We start from the raw sequence: 16,864 nt of genomic DNA on the forward strand, positions 1-16,864 counted from the left end.
ATTCCAAAAACCGAATTCACTTAAGTATATTGAATGAAATTTCAAATATTATTTTGTCACGTGTCTCGGTGTATTCAAACAATTTTCCTGGTAGTGTGTATTTCTTCGGTCTTCTTTTCCTGTTACCTCTTCTGGGTCATTTTGCTCTGTATTCTATTGAACCACATATGCTTCTCTTTTTATCTTTCCCCTTAAGTCATCTTATATCCTTTTTCAACTGTTTCTTACTCTGTTTTTCCATAATAATTTACTCTCTATAGTCGGCATTATTTTTTCTCCTAACTTGCTTCATTATCGAACATCTTTTATTTTTATCACACTTGTCGTCAATAGTTAACTTTTACTGAGTGCTTTACAGGGTACAATGACATTGCATTTGCTTCCTAATCTCTCCATCTCATTACCTATGATATATATATATATACACATATTACTTGATAGACAGTTACTGTTCATCCTCTCCGCCTCACCTCTCCACCAATCGCTTCATTCCTTGTCCTTTCCCCGGGGCACATTACAAAGGAAGGGAGAAGCTCAGTAACTCCTGTCCTTCCTCTAGCTAATCTTGGTCACTGAATATGCTCCTAGGGCATGCCAGGCACCCCTCCACAGAGCTTTAGAATGTACACTTTGCTGATACACTCCAAGTCCCTGAAGACAAAGTAAAAGAATCGGGGAAAACATACCTAATATTCCAAGAACAAGTGCTTTCCAAGCTCAGGGCGCACTGAACGGGTGATTTTTTTCTCCCTACATGTTCTGCTTAAAATGACCTAATTAAATTATCTGTCTACTCAAAAGTTGTTAATTATATTTTTTCTCATATATTATATCTACAGCTATGCTTTCTTCATCCATAGTCTTATCTCCCCATCTAGGTTGCAGGCCATTTATATTTCTTTGCCTACATCTAGTACAATATGTGCTTTTAGAAGGCACTTAATTAAAATTTATTGAATTAGAATGTCATCTCACTTTAGAATAAGCCACATGAAAGAGACCAAGAGACAATAATCTCTGTGTACTGTGTATTCAGACTAAGAAAATGAATTCTTTCAAGAGCAAAGTCTCAGGAATCTGCCTGTTTCCTTGACTTCACAGGTAGACTTGGTTTTCAGAAATATCCTTCCCTTTTTGCTGTAGCTGAGAAAGAATGTATCCTGTCAAATGGAGACATCATCATGGCTTTGCAAACACACCCGGGTTTACAGGGCATGGAATTGTCACAGAGGGTGACCAGATAGAGACTTGTTCCCCTTTCCCTGTGAGTTACCAGTCTGCCACTCAGTTCACACAGCTCTGCTCTCCTGACAGAATGCAAGGCCATAGAACTCAGAGCCCACCAAGGACCTCTGCCTAGTTTTCCATCAGTTTGAGCTCACTAACTGACCTCTCAATTCTCTTGGAACCTTTTTCCATTATGTCCTCCTCGGTGCAGATTTTTTTCTGGGAGAATATTTGCTTCTTCTCAGTATCCATTCTGATTTGCTATCAGTGGAAGGTAGCTTTAGAGATTCTGCCATGTGGATTGATCCTGACAAAAAAACCAGCATCGCCCATCTCCAGGTAACTCCCATTCCTGCCTTGGACTCTAGAGCACATTCGTGGAGTTTCACAGACGATACCAAACGGAATTGGGAGGGAGCATCAGAGACGAATAGCCCTTTAGAGTCAGCATGGTGAATTTACAAAAAGCCAAGAGGACTCGCAAAGAACCCCAGTTTCTGTTCTGGTGCTAGAAGGGTTCATGGCAGGACTTTGAGCCAGTTATCTCACATAATGGAGCCCCAGTTTCCTCATTAATAAAATCAAGTATTATACTAAATTATAGGTGTGCATCCTGCATATTCTAAAATTCTGAGCTTAGATTTTCTAACCTAAACTCAATAATCCTTCCTCCCCCACAGGAATCTATTCTAAGGAAATAACCCAAGATGTAACCAAGAATTTATATACAAAGTATATTGCTTATAATAAGAAACCTGGAAAAGACTAAATATACGTTTAACAATAATGGATGGCTAGATAAATTCTGATATATCCAAATGGTAGAATTTTATGCAACTATTAAAAAACTCTTTCAGGGGCTGGCCCCGTAGCCGAGTGGTTAAGTTCGCGCGCTCCGCTCCAGGCGGCCCAGTGTTTCGTTGGTTCGAATCCTGGGCGTGGACATGGCACTGCTCATCAAACCACGCTGAGGCAGCATGCCACATACCACAACTAGAAGAATCCACAACGAAGAATATACAACTATGTACCCGGGGGCGTTGGGGAGAAAAAGGAAATAATAAAATCTTTAAAAAAAAAAAAAAAAAGCACTTTCAAAGAATATACAATACCAGAGTGTGCTTATTTTATATGTCTTTCGTTAAGCAGAAGAAAGCAATATTTGGAATTATCTAGGATTTTTAATACATAAATTAAAGAAAGGAATTCAAATGTCAATATTGGTTATTTTAGATAGTTGAATTATCTGTGCTTTTAATGTTATTTCACGTATCTTTCTGTATTTTTTGTCTTTTCTACGTGGGACATGTGATATTACCTTTTAGTAAGAAAATGGATAAGCAGCGTAACTTTTAAATATTAAGTTTAAAAACCGAGTCTATTTTTGGCTAAGGAAAAATCCAGAATATAACTGTATAATTATGAATTTGAAAGAGATGAGAAATACAAAAGCAGAAATTCAGGAATAAATTTCCATAAGTTAGGAGGGCAAAATGATTCAAGGTTCACAGTAAGTTATCTGTAGGGTATGTAGCCTTCAATTTCACAGCGCTATTTAAAAACAGGTATTATTTATAGCACCGTTAATACAATTCAAAAGACGAGGGCATGTTTTGAAAATATCTTAAGGGTAAAATAGAATATCTTGATGTTGACTTATATAAATTGAGATGGCTTGCAAGGGCCTTGTTCCCTCATAAGAAATTTTCATGAATAGAATAGATACTAATCCGATTAATATTTTTTAGGTCAGCTGCTCAAAGCGGCCCGAGAAACTATGTGCTTGCAGAAATTGTTCAATAGATCACAATCTTTTTTTGTTGCTGTTAACAAGTTTTCTTATTTGATTGAAACCAGTACCCTAACAATAAAGCACCTTGTGGTATTATAAAATAACAATTTTATAATGGGACCTGAAAAGTTGCCTTTGCAGAGGTTCAAATTGTTTTGTCTTGTTTTAATTTCGTTAACATTAGCAGCCAGTTTTTTTGTAACCAGGCTGCTTAATTCAAGCTCATGACCTCTGAGCTCATGTTGTTACCTTGAGTTTGTGGGGAATTAGGTGCCCTCACATCTAACGAGCGAGCAGTGAAGCAAATAACCTAGTGAGCTCCCTTCCGTCACTGTGGGACCAGGACTTAACAAACAGACTTCCCGGGACACGTTCTGAAGCATTATGTTGCAAAAACTTTTTCTCCCTAGGTGGCTGGATTCTTCTTAGGAAATTAAGTGGGTCACACCAGCAAAGATTATGTTACAAATTTTGTTCACACTGAGCGAGAAGTTAATCTTAACATGTGCAAAGGGGGATTTAAAACTTTGTGAAACCAAATAGACTGGCATCATATTCCAAATGCTTAAGAGAGAGAAACAAACAAGACACTTTACCATCAGACAAAGGATGTTTGCTACTCATATTAAATGCTCTCTTAGCAGTCTACATTAACTAGATAAATGATAGGCTCTTAAATTTACAAAAAGAAGGTCAATTAGATACATAACCAATCTGTAGGAGAAAAAAGGCACGAAGTAAAGACTGCCAAAGAAATGAATGCAGGCGGTGAAAGAGTCTCTATTCAGCCAGCCACGTATGAGAATAGTATGAATTATTCAAATTGTGGTTCTGTTAGTCTTTCCTTCATCAACTGTCCTGAAGAGGATTGGGGGGTGCTGATTTTCCAGTGTCTGTGCTTCTTGCCTTTTCCCTGTTCTGCCTCATTTACGCGCTTTATAGGACTGTGTCATCATGAGTCACAACACTTAAGAACTTTCCAGAGTTGTAGTGGTGCCAAAGCTATTTTAATAGTCGGTACTGATTTGTTGTAGGACTATTTTTTTTAAATGATAGAGAGATCTTGCAATGTGCAACACTTATTTTATTCTTTCTGGCGACTTCCTGTGTTGAAAGTTTTCTCTCTGCCACAGGTTTTCTTTAACCCTTGGCTGCTTCTCTGCACTACAAATGTTCAAAGGGGTTTTAATGCTAATTTTCCTAGGCAATTGGCTTTGGTGTCAGGTAATTTCCTGAGTTAGACGACTGTAGAGAAAAACAGTTAAAAGTCTGTACTGGTGAGCAATTTACAGCCCTTGTAACAGATCGAAGTGACCTTTGAACTACTGTTGATCCAACACTGGGAAATTGTTAAAAATATGATCTGAGTCTATAACTTCTATTCTGAAGCTCTTTATGATGAAAATTCGTTATCCATTTTAATTTGAAAAAAATCACTAATAAATAACATATAGACCATTTCTAGAGAATCCAATATGAATATCAAAATGAATTGCTTTGCTTAATGTGTTTTTTCTTGCATATTTAAAAATTTTTTAAATCGACTGCCAAGTGTAACCCTCTTCCCAAGGTCCCTTTTGCATTGGGAGTATATATAACCTTTGGCCTGGTCGTTCCCCCACTGATGGTTTGTAGGTGGGAGCAAGCAACCCTAGGTATTTGCCTGATGTGGTCACTGTATTTATGCTGTCATTACCCAAACTCCTATTGTGAAGCATATGATTGATAATGTGTGTCTGGTTGAAAATGACAGTTTTCTCAGCAAGAGAAAGTCAGGTGTCAGTGAGCTTTCTCATGGTTTCTCTTGTTCAAAAGTCATAGACATTATTACTAAGTAATATTAGCAGTACTTGATTGAGCCTTTAGTATGGATCAAGCTTAGTGCTTGGTGCTTTCCTTGGACTTTCTCATTTCATCCTTTTTCATAACTCTTTAAAGGAGGAACTTTACAGAAGAGTAAACCAGGTTTAGAGAGGTGAAATGATCTATCCAAGATCACAAAACTAGTGTGGGTGAGAGCTGGGTTTCAAACCCACATCTGGGTGACTCCACTCCCTGGTTGCTCTTCTTAAGAGACCCTCTTGTCTGCCTCCCTTTGCAGAATATTAAGGAAAAGCCTGTGTGCACCCCTTGAGGGTTTAACCACAGCAAGGGGTCCTCTGAACACAGTCCTGGAGGAGCTGAGGTACAGCCTTCATTCCCTGCTTTATCCATTCAAGAAACAGCCACTGAGCCCTGCGTTATGGCCAGTCCTTTGCTGGTTACTTGCTATAGAAAGATGAATTAGACAGCATTGCCCTTCTAGGAGAGTCTTTATCTAAAGAGAGAGAGAGACAGAGATGTAAACAAACTATTATGAAATATGAGCTAAATTTGGGAAGTAAGCAAGGCTGTGGTAGCAGCAGGGTAGCAATGCAAGACCTGAGGGACAAAGCAGTGCTGGCTGGAGGACAGGGAGCACCAGCTGTCAGCGATGTCCCTGGTGGGAGAGAGAAAGAGCGGCTGAAATGAGGTGAAGCCCCGGTCACCCAGAACTCCTGTCAGCCTTCCTTAAAGTACTGGGAATAAACTGAAGGTGACCCCAGAAGTCTTAATTGTGTAGCCATGAGTTTGGGGGTGACCAGGTTTGTTCAGAGTTGATATTGTCCCTACTCCAAGACCTCTACTCTTAACATAAGGCCCCTAAATATAGTTGGGTTGATTCTAGTATGGCTGTATCACCACAGATGCAAATCTATGATCATTTAAAATAGAGCTGCAATCTAATCTGATTAAGTGATGGTTAAACACAGGGTTTTGATGAAAAGAAAATAAAGATTTTTACCTCCCCCTTCTGAGCTGTGATTAAAAGTTTGCTCTAGAAAAATATTTTGAGACTAGCCCTTCATATACTGATGTAGTGTTTTTAGCTTCTGTGTTTACTGAATCGTTTAATGTATTTTTTAAATATTTTTAAAGGAGCTGTGAGATTATTGCTGCATTTCCTAATGAGCTAGTAACTGGCATTTAAAAATATTTGGTTGGCAGAAGTAGTGAGTAATGATCAGTATTTTAAGGGATTAGTGGCAACTTAAAAATGCATATAGTTATTTCATTGGGCGGTTTAAATGCTTTCAGAGACCTTTTATTCTTATACCTCTGTTATTCATTTTTCTTTTTTTTTTTTCCTTGTTCATGAAGTTGAGTCAGCAACAGAAACATATTCAAATTAGACTTGTCATACAGAAAAAAAAAATCTGACTTTGTCAGGGTGGGTGGAGGGGAAAAAAGCAACTTTTTGTCAGTCTTTTGTATTTCAGCAGCTGGATTCATTGCTCCCATGGTAACGGACCACATGATGAGGTGTATTAGATTGCTGTGTGTTGAGCACAAGGGGAAGAATGAACACAGCATTTTATTGAAGTTAAAGGTTACTTTGGAGTTTTTTCTGTGGAAATGTGTAAGGTCAAATACTATAGCTTACAGCATATATAGTACTTTAGAGGAAGAATTAGAGGCATGTTGGTGCATTTAACTACAAAACCAGGTAAGGTACAATTGAATCTATGAAACTGAACTCCTTACTTCTTCTGTTTCAGTGGCATAACTTGCTGGGTGGAATTTCACTGTCACCCCCCACCCCCACCCCCACATGGGCACAGGACAGATTTCTCCTGTCCCCCCACCCCAACACCTCCACCTCCAATTTCATCTGTTTTTAATTTGAAAGTCTAAAATGTTGTGAATTTGTATAGTTCTGTGGTAGTTGGGGGGGGGGGGCGGTGCTGTGCATGTAAAAGAGAGAAAACTAGAAAGGAAGTGAAAAGAATGCAGTAATTAGTATCTTCAGACCAGCGTAAAACTGAGTAAAGTGTTTCCTAATTTTCTTCTTTGAAAATGGTTCACTTTTCTTAGAGGACGCCTTATTAGTGGCATTGGTCCAAAGCTGCTTGTCTCTTGTAGTAAATTAAGCAGTAGAAAAAGTTCTCCAGTATGTTATTCAGTATATTTATCGTATCTGGGCTTTTATTCCTCTTTCATCATATTACTGCCAGCCTCATCCAAATAATAGTTCAGTTTTGTCTATAATTCTTACAGCATGTTTTGTTTCCATTAGTATTCTACTCTTTCAGGCGTTGTGGTTGTATGTATCTTAGAGGATTTAAAAATAGAAGTGAATACAAAACGGGTTAATATAAAATGAACTCTTTTGCTCAGAGGCTGGTAGGAACTGAATGTAAACAATTCAGGGTGGCATCAATTCCCAGAGCGCAGACGCCTTCTCCTGCATTGTTTATATATCACCCTGGCAGCTTGCTTCAAAAGGGGAGGCTTTGGTATGCACAGAACAAGTTAAAGAAGAAGAAAATTTCTGTATTCATAACTTATTTTGGTTTCTTGTTCATGGTTTTTACTGATGTTGGATGTTTGGCTTTCTCATAAGACATTAGGATTTCCTTTAATTTTTAACCTAAGGACTAACCTATGTAACTTCTCTCCTCTTAGAACAAAGTTGTCTTGGCAGCTTTGGAGACAAAACCTAACTAAACAGTAGCAGAGCCCCACTGTTATTCAAGTGTATTCACTGTCCGGTATTCACTGGAGTGTTTGTATGTAGAAAAGTCTTTGAAAAATACTGTCTTAGCTAAAATCACTTATTTGCCACGCATTGGCACTGATTGGGATAAAAGCCAATAAATTATTCCAAGTTGGGTCATATGCCACTCTTTCTTCAAAAAGGGAAACTTAGATGTTGTTAAATCCATTTGTGCTCTGTGATTTTCATTGCTATTTTCTTAGTCTCTCTAGTTTTCATACATCAAGACATCTTCCAAATTTGAGCAAGGAGTTATAATCATTATTCAAAACAATTTTTTGCCATGATTGCAAATAAAGGGAACTATTTCCATGATAACAAATATCAAAAGCATTTTAATAAATGCCCAGGCTTGTATCTGAATTCATTCTTTCGTTTCTCCCTTTGTTGCTTTGAATACAGAACAAGCTATGGGCATGTCCTCCAAAACAAAACATTTTCACAGGTGTAAGTTGTTCTTACTTAAGAATAGGAAATTTCCAAGAATTGGTGAAAGATGGTACCTGGTAAAATATTTTAAAGTATGAAATTCTCAATACTGACAATATCTGAGGTAGAAAGTGGTCTGTTTTTATTAAAGGAAAAATAAAAGAGGGAGGGAGGGAAAGAGCAAGAGGGAGATAGAGACAGAGACGCAGAGAGAAGACACAAGAAAAGATAGATAAAAGTGTAAATGATCTCTTAACCAAGCTTTCTCCTTCCCCATCAGTACTGGAATGGGTTAAATCTCTATCTATAAAAGAGGAGAGATGGAGTAGCGTAGATGAGGTGAAATTACTGAAAAACGCTAGCATTCCACTATTCTATGTTTCAAGTACATGGTAAGGCATAGATCATTCCTTTCTATTAACTGGAATGAAAACAAATTTTGTAGTTGAATTTGCTTCATAGCTTGGTGTTGTGGGCTAAGTTATCAGCTGGCTTAGACATTAGACTTTGAATGTGTAATCAATATAGACCCAAATTTCCGTGGTCTTTATTCACCTGACACTCTGTGTACATGTCCATTTCTGTGGTCATCATAACTGAGAAGTCCATAAGATGAAAGCTTCTTTTAAATTTTATTTTTTAAATAATCGTATGTTTAAGGTGTACAACATGATGATTTGCTATACATATACATAGTGAAATGATTACTGCAGTCAAGCTAATTAACGTATCTTCTCCTCAAATAATTACCATTTGTGTGTGCATGATGAGAGCTCCTGAAATCTACTCTCTTAGTAAATTTCCAGTATACGATACACAGTATTATTAACTATAGTCATCATGCTGTACATTAGATCTCTACTTGTTCATCCTATGTAACTGCAACTTTGTACCCTTGACCATCTCCCTGTTCCCTCACCCCCAACCCTTGGTAGCCACCGTTCTGCTCTCTGCTTCTATATATTCGACCTTTTTAGATCCATATATAAATGAGATCATGCAATATTTTTCTTTGTATGTCTGGCTTATTTCTCTTACTATAATGTCTTCCAGTTTCATCCATGTTGTTGCAAATGGCAAGATCTCTTTCTTTTTCGAGGCTGAATAATAGTCCATTGTACATATACACCACAATTTCTTTATCTGTTCATCTGCTGATGGGCCCTTAAGTTGTTTCCATATCATGGTTATGTGAATAATGCTTCGATGAATATGGGTGCATAGATATCTCTTCCAGGTACTGATTTAATTTCCTTTGGGTATATACTCAGAAGAGGGATTGTATATACTCAGAAGAGGGATTGCTGGATCATATGGTAGTTCTATTTTTAGTTTTTTTAGAAACCACATTGTTTTCTATAATGGCTATATGGAGGCTCCTTTTATAGTTGTTTTGATACTTACATTCTTAAGAAACAAAATGACTTTTGATGTACTTGCTTTAAATTAGAAATTTTGCCAAGACGTTTTAATTGAATCATATTTTTGTCAACTCTTATTTAAATCATGCTTTATTGTTAGTTTTGAATGGTTGGTAGTGTTTCTTAACACTTTAGCTTTAATTTCTAGAGCTCCCACCCTCTCAGACAAATAGCTAATTACCTGCAAACATTTACCTCTATTAAGGAGAGAGATATTCAACAGAGTCATGATGAAGAAGATTCATATTGACTATTATAGCCTCTTCAATAAAATTAATGATAATTTTTGAAACCCAGGACAATATTTCTAAAATAGATGAAGATCAAGCCAATGAATGATGACTCAATATCAGCTAAATATTCCATTTTTAGGAGTTGCTATTTTTAAACCTATGACTTTGTTAAAGTGGATTTTATTATTGACAATCACGTAATTTTTTATGAAAAGAATTGGGCTTTTTAAAAAAAATATTCTTAAATGTTTCAAATGAAGAAAAAAGTGTTGGTACCACAATCATGATAATGACGATGACAATAATGATTAATTCAGAGCATAATGTAGACTTCATTAGAAAGCTCTAGGCTCTGTATGTAGTAAAAGGCCAATGTTTATAGAAAGAAAGTGGAAATTTCTAATGGGTGGTATGATTTTCAGATATTTACTCCCAAATTTAGTTAATTCTATTAGTAGCAATTACAAATTACTAACAATAGATATGCTTGTTACGTTCTTAACAAAGCTTATTATAAAGTATGTGGACTTTGTTCAATATGCAACAGAGGCTCCCATCAATAATAATTAAACTTATCAAAAATTGTACTATGTGTAGACCAGTATCTGATAGGAAAAGAGTGAACTTATTGCTAGGAATGAACAATGTTACATTTTTAGTATATAAAAGGGATAATCCATTGGTTTCACTTTCTTGATAATATTGGCTTGATATATTTTAGAATGATAGATATCGTTATAATAATTCCCCACTACCTGACACGCATAGTATGAAATGTTCACTATTGACATCATTTCAGTATTTTAATTATCATTTTAAATTTGTTTTAAATAAGTATTTTATGTCTGAAACCTATTAATTGGGGAATAATTACACTCAGAAAAATCACTTGCCTCTACCTATCCCTCATATGAAAAAAATGCCAGATGGACTGGCAATTCCAGTAATAAAATGTGGATCCATTCAAGTAGTAGAAAGAAATATAGAACTTGAGAGAGAAAAACATGCCTTCAAAGGCAGAAACTATAAAGGAATGGTTACATAAAAAGTGATTGCTTCTGGAAATGCTATAAGAAAATTAAAAAACAAATAGCATTGGGGCCAGCCTGGTGGCGCAGCGGTTAAGTGCGCATGTTCCGCTTCGGTGGCCGGGGTTCGCCGGTTCGGATCCCGGGGGCGGACATGGCACCGCTTGGCAAGCCATGCTGTGGCAGGCGTCCTACATATAAAGTAGAGGAGGTTGGGCACGGATGTTAGCTCAGGGCCAGGCTTCCTCAGCAAAAAGAGGAGAATTGGCAGCAGTTAGCTCAGGGCTAATCTTCCTCAAAAAAAAAAAAAAAACAAATAGCAAACTAGAATCAATATTTGCAACATATACAAAAGAGAAAAGATGAGTATCCATAGTATAAAATGAGGTCTCATAAATGAATAAAAAGAGAACAGCACTAATTATTTTCAACTTAATTTTTTAGAGCAGTTTTAGGTTTACAACAAAATTGAGGAGGAAGTATTTAGGTTTACAACTAAATTGAGAAGGAGGTAGAGAGATTTCCCTTATATTCCGTGCCCCCACACCTACATAGCCTCCCCCATTATCAACATCGCTCACTAAAATGGTACATTTTTTTACCCAGGATGAACCTACGTTGACACATCATAATCACCCAAGGTCCATAGTTCACCGTAGAGTTCACTCTTGGTGTCATGCGTTCTATGGGTTTGGACAAATGTGCAATGATATATATCCATTATATTAATATCATACAGAGTATTTTCACTGCCCTAGAAATCCCCTGCTCTCTGCTTATTTATCTCCCCACTCCCCCTCTACTTCCTGGAAACCACTGATTTTCTTTATTGTCTCCATAGTTTTGCCTTTTCCAGAATGTCATATAGTTGGAATCATACACTGTGTAGCCTTTTCAGATTGGCTTCTTTACTTAGTAATATGCATTTAAGGTCCTCCATGTATTTTCATAGCTTGGTAGCTCATTTCTTCTTAGCACTGAATAATATTCCATTGTCTGTATATACCACAGTTTATCTTTTCACCTACTGAAAGACATTTTGGTTGCTTCCAAGTTTTGGCAATATAAATAAAGCTGTTATAAACATTCTTGTGCAGGTTTTTGTGTAGATACAAGTTTTCAACTCCTTTGAGTAAAAACCAAGGATTGCTGGATCATATGGTAAGAGTATGTTTAGTCTTATAAGAAACCTGCCGAACTGTCTTCCAAAATGGCTGTACCATTTTGCATTTCCACCAGCAATGTATGAGAGTTTCTGTTGTTCCACATCTCACTTTGGTGATGTCAGTGTTCTAGATTTTGGCCATTCTAATAGATGTGTCGTGTTCTAGATTTTGGCCATTCTAATAGATGTGTCATGATATCTCGTTGTTTTAATTTGCATTTCCCTGATGGCATATGATGTGGACATCTTTTCCTATGCTTATTTGCCATCTATTTGTCTCCTTTGGTGAGGTGTCTAAGTCGTTGGCCCATATTTTAATCAGGTTTTTTGTTTCCTTATTGTTGATTTTTAAGAGTTCTTTCTATATTTTGGATAACAGTCCTTTATCAGATGTGTCTTTTGCAAATGTTTTCTCCCAGTCTGTGACTTGTTTTCTCATTCTCTTGATGTTGTCTTTCACAGAGCAGAAGTTTTTAATTTTAATGACGTTCAGCTTATCAATTATTTCTTTCATAGATTGTGTCTTTGGTGTTGTATTCACTATTATCTTAAAAATATCTACAAATTAAACAAACAAATACATTTTAATCTTTAGCAAATGTTTTTAAAAGAGAGAAGCAGAAAGAAGAGAGAGAGGTAATACCCAATCTTAGGGAGGCTGTGGGAAATATGAACTCATACGCTGCTGTTGAGAGTATAAATTGATACTTTTTTTGCAAGAGATTCAACCTGATGATGTATAGCAAAGGCTTTAAAAGTTACATGCCCTTGGACTCAACAATTCTACTAGGAAAATATCCTAACAAACTAAATAGTCAAACCTATATACAGGGTTTTTCATTGTTGTGGTATTTATAAATGTAAACAAGGGCAGTCATTCTGGGGAAAAGGAAAAAAAACTTCTGAGAAATATAACAAACACGCCAGCTCGTATTTTCGCTCTGATAGCTGTAAAGCTGTAAGAAGTCATCCACATGGCAGTATGCTTACCTAACTGCTCAGCTTCTTTATTCTTTAGGATAGAAGGTGTATAGGCAACATGCTGTAGGGAAAAGGGTCTTGGCTTAAGTGTCAGAATACCCGGGTCCTGCTACAGATTAGCTGAGTTAATGGAAGTATACAAGCACAAGGCGTTATTAAAATACTAATGTTAGAGAGTAGAAAGGAAAGTCTGTGAATCCCTTTGTTCATCTGTATGCGTTTCTCTTCACAACTGATGTTGCAAATAAAAAGTCTCACATCAGATAGGGGAGGGAGGGTACATTTTTATGATTTCACGGAAAGGAAGTGCCAAATGGTAAAGTCTGGACTGCCTTGAATTTGATAGAAAATGGTAAAATATTTTGAATAGGATATGCTTCCCAATTATTATTGTGTGAAATTTATTCAGAATAAATTTCCACTCATATAAGGATGAGCAGAGCATAGTTGGTCTTGAATGTAGCCTAGCATTTAGGTGTAGCAGAGAGGGCAGAGATCTAGAGCAGTGCTGTTTAACAGAACCTTCTGTGGTGCTAGAAATGCTCTCTGTCTGCGCTGTCCGATACGGTAACTATGAACCACATGTGGCTGAGTGCTTGCAATATGACTAATGTGACTGAGGAACTGGATTTCTAATTTTAGTGATGCTAAGTAATTTAAATTTAAATAGCCGCATGTGCGTAGTGCTATGTTACTGGACAGGGCAGCTCTGGAATTAAGCACAGCAGATAGGGTCTTTTATTTAACGTGGGGATTCATTTCTGCATCTGATGCATTGGGGTGACAGGGGACAAGAAGGTGAATATTCTTTGCAAAGTTTTCATTCAAAAAAATACTGATCAAGGAGATCCTTTGATGCTGGTGACTGTAAGGTCAAGATGTTCCAGAGAAGTCTTGGTCTCAAATATTCTGTAGTCTTGCTCACTTAAGAATTCTAAAGTTCATTCATTTTCTTCTTTATTTAAAAAAAAACAGTTAAGTTGAATTTCTATGTGTCAGCATGTAAGAAAAATGCAGTATTTCCTTTATTCTCCCGCTACTGACGCACTCACAACACGTCTGACACCAGATGGGGGGATTTTCCACACCAAGCAACTCTGACTAACTGCCTGGAGTTAGCGTCAGATCCTGCAGGTTAGGGGGTCAGTCTCACAGACTGCCCCCATTCCCCCTTAGATGCCAATTACAAGTCCAGGTTGTCACCTGTACTTCTGTCTGACTGCCTGTAAATAGAGGTTCCCATGATCCCCTCCTCAGGTTCCATCTTTTGCTAAAACAGCTCACAGAACTCAGGGAAACATTTAGGTTTACTGGTTTATTATATCATAAAGAATATGATAAAGGATACTGATGAACAGCCAGATGAAGAGATAGATACATAGGGTGAGCTCTGGAAGGGTCCCCAGTGTGGACGCTTCTGTCCCTGTGGAGTTGGGATGTACCACTCTCCCAGCACAAGGATGTGTTCGCCAACCCAGAAGCTCTCCAAACCCCATACTTTTGGAATTTTTACAGAGGCTTCATTATGTAGGCACGATGGATCGTTAACTCAATCTCCAGCTCCTCTCCCCCTCCTGGAGGATGGGGGTGGGGCTGGAAGTTTCACGCTTCTAATCATGGCTTGATCTTTCTAGTGACCAGCATACATCAAAAGCTATCCAGGAGCCCACCCAGAGTAACCTCATTAAAACAAAAGACACTCATATCACCTAGAAAATTCCAAAGGATTTAGGAGCTCTGTATCAGGAACCAGGGACAAAGACCAAATATGAGAACAAAAGATGCTCCTAGTGTTCTTATCACTTAGGGAATTACAAGGGTTTTAGGAGCTCTGTGCCAGGAACCAGGGGCAGAGACCAATAGATATATTTTCTATTATTTCACAGTCAAACTCTGTACTTGAAATAGAAAAGATAATGACAGTCCAGAGGCCCTAGATTCAGAGTTTCCTTGGAATATGCTTAGTAGTCACGTGATACAGAATAGATATTCTGGAGGAGGTCTGAGAAAATAGTTCGTGGAGAAGGAAGCACTGGGATAAACTTTAAAAACAGTGAGCACAGGGGGCCAGTCCAGTGGCATAGTGGTTAAGTTCATGCATTCCACTTCAGCAGCTCAGGGTTCACAGGTTCTGATCCCAGGTGCAGATCTACACACCACTCATCAAGCCATGCTGTGGTGGTATCCTACATACAAAATAGGGGAAGATTGGCACAGATGTTAGCTCAGCGACAATCTTCCTCAAGCAAAAAGAAGAAGATTGGCAATGGATGTTAGCTCAGAGCCAATCTTCCTCACCAAAAAAAGAAAAAAAAAATAGTGAACATTACATAGGATGCTGGAGAAAGGAGGATCTGTAGAAAGGGAATAGTGCGGAAAAATCAGGGAGGGGTGAGAATCAGAAATCTCTAGAAATTTAAGTTAGCCATGAAATATAAGTTAGTCATCTAAGTTAGAACACAAAAAGTGTTCAGGGACCTGATCATCATCACTATCATCATCATGTCATCATTGGGATCACAATAATCTCCTACTGTCACTTGGCATTAGGCCAAGCACTTTTCATGCATTATTTTATTTAATTCTTACCACAACCTGTGGAGCAAATATTGTTCTTATTTATTCATGACAAAACTGCACAACCAATAATTGCCAAGCTGGGGTGTCAGGCCAGAGGCAGCCCTGCCGAGTCTCCACTTGGGCTGAGTCTTCTTGCCTCTCTTCTTTGGAATTTAAACTGCTTTACCCTAAATTCTCTGAGAAGCTGGATGAGGAAATTCATTCTGGCAGCAGTGTAGAAAATAGACTAGAGGGAAGCCACCCTAGATGGATGGAAATAAGTGAAGAAGTGAGTGCTACGATCCAGAACGAGGATGAGGAGGTTCCGAGCTAAGGGAGTGAAAGAAGAGTTTGAAAAGGAGTCGATTTGAGAGGTGTTTTGTCAGCTGTCTGTCTTCATAGTAAGTCAGGTAGAGAACATCTGACATTTTTTTCAACCTTCCTGAAAGTTGTCAATTACTGCATGAAGCAGTAGAGCGAGATTATTGTGGCCAAGGAAACAGCATATCTGATAACATGCAAGTTTACTTAATAAGACCAAGCTACATAAATCATCGTGTTGGAAGCAAGTGCCACCGCATCATGTATGTTCTTGAAGTGCGTGGCCCATCACAGTAGTGTTTGGGGAGTTAGTACAACTGAGGTCGGAACTTTATATTTATGACATTTTCCCTTTCATTAAAATCTTAATATTCTTTGATATTGACAAATAGTGATTTTTTTTTTCTTTCCAACATACAGGAACTTTAAAAAGATATAATTAGAACTCATTTACAACGATCAAAAAAGCTGCCTTTATCATTGTGGAAGTAGACTTCTAATTGAATTTCTGATTTGAGTACATTATTATTCTCCTGCTTTTGCCCCATTTAGGTGGATTTTTTTTCTCTTGGCAGTTTATCCAGGTTTGTTTATGGGTTGGAAGATTATAAAAGCTGTTACTTCCAGCATCAGGATCTCCACTGTTTTTCGAGAAGTTACTTTTGATTTCTTCCAAAGTCTTATGATCATTGTGGTCAGAGAAGAGTGTTGGGAAAATGCAGAAAAAAGGTGGAGGAGGTGGAGCATTATCTTGACAATAAAGAGCTGAAAGGGGCAGGGGTATTACTGAAGGGGATGGGCAGTAGCCTGGCTGTAGGGAGGACTTTGGCAGTAACTGCCAGCCAAAGAGGGTGAGGAGGGAACAGTAGTCATTTGAGCAACGTGCTGACTGTGTAAAGCTTTGCAGTATGTTGGATGATGGCAGGAAACCCAACATCCAGGAGGACGCACTGGAACACATTACATGAGAGTTCTGTGAGTTCTCAGATGTAATGAAATAGAACGCTTTCTAAGTGCCAGACACTGTTCTGAGTGCTTTGTGTTTAACTCATTTAATTTTAAATTCATGAATTCTTATTTAGAGAACACTTTCTGGTACATGAAAATCACTGACTATGTGTAAGTAGTTATT

General features: G+C 37.7%; 1 protein-coding gene across 46 annotated transcripts in view; it reads left to right on the forward strand.

Moving 5' to 3' along the window:
• The window catches only part of DTNA (dystrobrevin alpha), a 359,383-nt gene that overhangs the window by 184,005 nt on the left and 158,514 nt on the right, over nucleotides 1-16,864 (forward strand). For 5 of the 46 annotated variants that reach the window (XM_070220864.1, XM_070220873.1, XM_070220886.1 and 2 more), the window contains exon 1: nucleotides 6,361-6,545. The exons of 38 other annotated variants lie outside the window; for them this stretch is intronic. The gene's annotated coding sequence lies outside the window, so the exon portion shown is untranslated. Of the gene's footprint in view, nucleotides 1-6,343; nucleotides 6,546-16,864 lie in introns of those variants that run through there. 3 more of the 46 variants (XM_070220867.1, XM_070220871.1, XM_070220899.1) reach the window with 3 other exon arrangements.

Source organism: Equus caballus, chromosome 8 (assembly GCF_041296265.1).
Source record: "Equus caballus isolate H_3958 breed thoroughbred chromosome 8, TB-T2T, whole genome shotgun sequence".
Classification (NCBI taxonomy): domain Eukaryota; kingdom Metazoa; phylum Chordata; class Mammalia; order Perissodactyla; family Equidae; genus Equus; species Equus caballus.